Below are 5,915 nucleotides of genomic sequence, written 5' to 3' on the forward strand. Positions count from 1 at the left end.
AAAGTTGAGCTGTGAAGCACTGGGAGCAGAAGCTTCATCCAGTGCTAACGGTAGCTCTGGAGCATTGGTTAGGAGAGTTGTCTCCATTGAGAGCAGGGGATTGAGAATTTGTACGCCTGTATGACGAGCTGTTGGAGACAGGCTGCCTCCAGGGAATGGACATAAATGCAGGTGAAGCAGCTTCTTCGGGCAAAGACCAATGCCTGGAAAGTGTCTCAGGTGTAAACTGATGGCAGCCAACACTCCGAGCAGTGAAAGCAGTGAGTTTCACTCAGTCCCCAAGGGGGAGCTGGGTAGCACACCACAGGGTCCTCTACAGAATGCTGGGGTGGTGGTGGGAATTAATCAAGGAGCTAGTGGGTAGGAATGAATCAGGGCAGTTATTTTGACAAGGTAGTGAGGGAAGGCCTCTCTGAGGTATCATTTGGGCAAAGACTTGACTGGTGTGAGGAAGTGAGCCATTCAAAGTCAAGGGTACCAGTGGTTCTAAGCGGGCACAACAGGGAATGCAAAGCAGAGAACAAACTTGGCACAGTTGAGGGACAACAATAAGTCCAGTGTGTCTGGAGCCAAGAGAATGAGGGGGAGAGCGGTTTAATCACTGACACACCAGGAAACCAGATGGTGGAGGGCCTTGCAGACCACGGGAAAGAGTTTCATTTTGATGCTAAGTATGTTGGGAAACATTGGAGCACTTTGAACAGGGGAATATGATCTAATCCACAGTTTTGAAGATAGTACTTCACTACGTAGACAACGAACACACAGATGCAGAAGTGGAAGCAGGAAGACCTATTATAAGGCTAGTGCAGTGACCCAGGTAAGAGGGGATGTTGGCCGGCAACGATGTTTCATGACTAGGGGCCCTGGCCTGGAAGGGGTGGGATTCTAAATATATGATGTGTGGAGAAGCCTGAGTTTGGGAAGAGGGGACCTGAGAATGATTTTAGGTTTTTGGCCTGATGAAGAAGAGCAGGCATGGAGAAGGGCAGGTCATTAAGAAAGCTATTTCGGGTGTGTCTGGGTGGCCCAGTCAGTTAAGCATCTGCTTTCAGCTCGGATCATGATCCCAGGGTCCTGGGATGGAGCCCCACATTGGGGAGTCTGCTCAGCAGGGAGTCTTCTTCTCCCTCTACCTCTGCTTCTGCTCCCTGCTCATGCTCACTCTCTCTCTCTCTCTTTCTCTCTCTCTCCCTCTTGCTCTCTTTCTCTCTCTCTCAAATGAGTGAATAAAATCTTTAAAAAAAATGCTATTTGGATCCCTCTTATTTGAGGTGCCTATTACACACCCAAGAAGAGATGCCTGGCATATGGGTATGTTTATCTGGAGCTTCAGGTCCTTTGTAAGATTTTGTTTGAAAATAAATGTGTTACTAAAAATTTGTTAAACACACACACCAGAGAGACAGAGAGAGAGAGAGAGAGAGAGAGAGAGAGAGAGAACCACTATATCTAACCTGTCTATAGTTGAATTTTTACATGCCTTGGAATTTCAGCCAGAAATCCTGTGGAAAAATACTGAAGAAACCCTTGGACCACTGATTTTAGTTTTGAAAGAGGAGCTGGCTGGCTACTTCTAAGAAGCATTTCTATGCAGCAAGTTTGGGTCTTTCTGTTTTCTTTCTTTTTTTTTTTTTTTTTTTTTTTTTTTAATTGGGACAATTGACTTTGTTTGCAAGCCAAGAAAGGATTTCTCTCACAGGGGGATGTCACTTGATCTATGTGATCAGGCTCCCAAGAGACTGATAAAACAGAAAATCTGTTCGTTTACTTTGAAGAATACAGTCATCTTATAATCGTGTAAGCCTGTCATGCCCATTCTTTCCCTATAGGTAGAAACATGGGTAACCACATTCAAATCAAAGGATTGCTTGATGAGTTGGAATCAGATAAAGAGAATGAATGATTCGAACATGTAAGTTATTAAAATAACAAAATAATTCTGGGCTGATTGATAAATAGCTTCTGCCCTGAGCCTTCTATATGCTCCTACTCACTGCTCTTCCCATACTAAGTTCCCCATAGACGTCCCAGACATTAGAAAATAAATGTGTAAATGCAGGATATGTAGGACCCTAGAGCCCTGTTCCAGCTGTAGCTAAAGACCTTCCTGTTTGATTGGCACCTGTGCCAAGTGGATTGTTAGCTATGTGGACTCTCATCCAGTGCTAGCAGCTTGAATCTCCTCCCCATCTCTACTACAATGAGGCAGCCAACAGCAGTCCAGAGTCTTCTAACATGTGGGTACCCTGCCCACTGCCTTGCCCCAGCCTCACCTTGGCCAGATTTTGAATCAATCCCGAGGAGCTCTCCAGCCTCCCTTTCCTCCATGTCTTGATGCTCCATCCCATTCTGACAGGCCATTCTGTCCCTGGGGATGTTTGCGTTGTCAATCCAGACTTCTCTGGTCTGCGATCCATCCTGTCCATTTAAGGAGACTTTGAATATATCTTCTTTGATCTGGTGCCAGCTGGTTTTATAATTTTTCCCTGAGAGGGAAATTACATTTTCCATTTCCAAGTTCTAGGGGGATGCCTCACAGTCAACCCCCACAGACTACCTACCCTAAGGAGTTTAATTTTCATGGAATCCAACAGAGCTACAGCTGAAAGAGACCTTAATAATCATTTAATTCAACCTCCTTGTTTTATGGACAAGGTAACTGAGGACCAGAGAAAGAATGGCAGGTTGAATTATTGTTTATAATGAATATAATATTTACTACCAGTACAAATCACAAAGAAGACATTAATAAACTGATCCATACCAGAAAGCTGCTCACTCTGCTTTTTTATAGCAGTATAAGCCTTGGTGACCTTCCTGAACAAACAGAGGCCAACGCCTCCACTGGGGAGACATCGGGGAGAAGTCAAAGGCCAGGGAGGCACCACAGGCAATAAAGAATCCAGGAGTGGAAGTCTCAACACCCACCTGACAAAGAAAGGGGAAGATCTCAAGAAAGAAGTGGTAGGGAGCTTTCGTAAATGTTTAATGAAGAGAGACATAGCGGTTGCCTGGTCCAGCCCCCTTTTCTCAAGCAAGGGATTAGTCATGTGACAGTTGTTTGTCCCAACATCCACTTCCTCTTTGGACAGTTGCTGATTTTCTCTTGAGGAATCACTCCCTCCGAAGAGGGGAGGTCTTGCACAGCTATGGACCCTGGTGCCTGGTTTCCACTACTGAGGCCAAGGCTCAGGGTCCTTCCTCCTCCTCCCCCAGCACAGTGGTGAACCCAACAAGGAGCTGCCCTTTGGCACTCTTGAGCTCACTCATGTCAGCTACCACACCCTGATCCAAGCATTTGCACGACAGGGCATTTCCTGGGGCTTCTGCTTCCCATCCCCCAGGGTGCCAGGGTCTCTGTCTGGTTCCCAGCCTTCCCGCTGTGTCAGTGTGCACCCAATAGCGTCCTAATTCAATTGCCCTGTTGCTCAAATGAGCCTGGATTGTTTCTGCTGTTGACAACCAAAACCTCCAGCTGACACACTCCTCAAAGTCACTTACCCAGAGGCAGAGCTAAGCCTGAGACCCAAGTGCCCCTGAATTTCATATAAGGGCAACATTATGAACTTAACTGTGCTCCCCGCCTCCCCCCTCCCACATGTTAAAGAAAACCCTTAATATCTCAGAATGTGACTCTGGAGATAGGGTCTCCACAGAGGTGATTAAGGTTAAATGAGGTCACTGGGGGGGGGGGGGGTCTTAATCCAACATGAGGAGGCAATCAGGACACAGTCATGCACAGGGGAAGACCATGTGAGGACCAGGGAGAGGACAGCCACACACGAAGGAGAGGGGCCTCAGAAGGAGCCAACCCTGCCAACACCTTGATCTTAGACTTCTAGGCTCTGGATCTGTGAGACAAGAAATGTCTGTTGTTGAATTCCCCGAGCCTGTGGCACTTCGTCACGGCACCTGAGCAGCCTAACGCAGGCACTTTCCACTGCCATGGCACCGGCCTGGTTTGGACATCATGCCAGCTTCGTCACACGAGTCAGCTCTGAAGAAGCTCAAATTAGCAGGCTGTTCTTAGAACCAAATTTCCTGGACAGGCTTCAAAAAACATTCTCTCTGCTGAAAGAGACATTGAGAGCCACTACAACCCCCACGGCTGAAAGTGGATCTTTCCCTCCCTTCGTTTCTGTAGTAATGGACAGTGCCCAGGAAAACAGGATAGATGGCTCCTTGGAGAAAATGGCATCATTTCTTAATAAATAAATGAGAAGTTAGGGCCCCAACTGAGAAGGAATTTTATATTGTTCTCCCAGCATCTGCATGGAGGATAAGAAGGAAGCAGAGACTTTATTCTAATATTGGATTGGAAGGGGGAGGGTGAAGACCTGCGAAAAAGACTCCCTTTCTCCCTCTCCTACCCCTCCGTGAACACATGCTTCCCAAAGCATCGCCAGGCTCCCTGCTGTAGGCAAACAATCACAGAGGTCTCTTGGGAGAAAAGAGTCCTGATGTTACCTCCCGGAGGGTCAGAAGGAAGTGTGTAGGGCTGAGGGAATGGGAGAGGGTGGAGGCCAAAGGGCTGAATATTAATGGCAACTATCATCACCAGCTCTTAACATAATGGAAGAGCCCTTTGCAGGGCAATGCGGGGGTTGGCCTCACTCAGAAACGCAATCTCCTGGAGCACAGAGTGGGCAGTGACAAGCAGTTTATCTTCCATTACTCCAAGTCCTTAAATCACTATCAACCAAAGCCAGCAAAGGAATCGAATCACTGACTCCGAATAGGACTCCGAATCACTGAATCCCTTATCTTCCTAGCGAACGCACATATACACAAGACTAAGGTGCATTTTTATGGGTTGAATTGTATCTCTCCCTAAAAAAGTCCTTAACTCTAGATATTTCAGAATATGACCTTGTTTGGAAAGCAGGTCTTTAAAGAGGTAATCAAATTAAAATGAGGTCCTCAGGGGGGACCCTAATCTAATATGATTGGTTTCCTCATAAAATGGGGAAATTTGCACACAGCGACACACACAGGAACACCATGTGATGATGAAGGCGGAGATGGGAGTCATACTTTCACAAACTAAGGAATGCCAAAGATTGCCAGCAAATGCCAGAAGTTGGGGAAAAGGCCTGGGCAGGTTCTCCCTCACAGCCCAGAGAAGGAACCAACTCTGCTGACATTTTGATCTCACACTTGCAGCTTCCAGAACTGAGAGACAATAAATTTCTGGTGTTTAAGCCACTCAACTCACTCACGGCTCTAGCGAAAACTCTCATTTACTGAGGGAAGGTAAAGTGATCCCACCTCATCATAAAATACTCCACAGCAACGGATGGAGAAGAAGGAGTCCGAGTCACTCCTTGTGTCATGAGTTTGCCTGGAGAACATTTACTCAACCTAGTGGAGGTCCCAAAAAAAAGTCATTTTTCAAAGGGGCACTTCCTTTTTTGAAGAGTGCCCTCCTAGCCCCACTCCCAGACCAGCTGCACTGGGATTGTAGGTGATGGCAGCAAAGTAAGGAGGCTTTTTCCTGAAGTGGCAATGGACTTCCTGGACTGGAAGTCCAATCTGGACTTCCTTGCCAGATTTAGGATGCGTGATCCAATTTGAATTTCAGGTGAATGATGAATAAGTTTCTAGTGTATTTTCCAAATATTGGGCTAAAAGATGCCTATTTTTTTTTTATGGCAACCCTACCCTGTGTCCCTCATTCATCCTCCCTGTCCATTCTCTCTTTTATCCCTAGTGGAATGGGGGTGATCCCTTGGCATAACAACGTATGAAGGTTGAGGTGTGCAACATGAAATAACAGCAAGAGACAAGCCGGGTTGTCTCATGGATGCCCCCCTCTGGAGGAACGGCCTCCACCTCCGACCGTGGAGAAGGTTAAGGCTGTATCTTGTAAGGATCCACTGACCAGGCTGACAAGGCACCCTTATCAGCTGTGA

General features: G+C 46.7%; 1 long non-coding RNA gene across 1 annotated transcript; it reads left to right on the forward strand.

Annotated features, from left to right (window-relative positions):
• The first annotated feature begins 333 nt into the window (after window positions 1–333).
• On the forward strand, window positions 334–2,969 carry LOC102152418. Its single transcript, XR_005370893.1, has 3 exons — window positions 334–820; window positions 1,833–1,915; window positions 2,798–2,969. It is a non-coding gene; the product is annotated as an uncharacterized LOC102152418 (long non-coding RNA).
• The last annotated feature ends 2,946 nt before the right edge of the window (window positions 2,970–5,915 follow it).

Source organism: Canis lupus, chromosome 15 (assembly GCF_011100685.1).
Source record: "Canis lupus familiaris isolate Mischka breed German Shepherd chromosome 15, alternate assembly UU_Cfam_GSD_1.0, whole genome shotgun sequence".
NCBI lineage: Eukaryota > Metazoa > Chordata > Mammalia > Carnivora > Canidae > Canis > Canis lupus.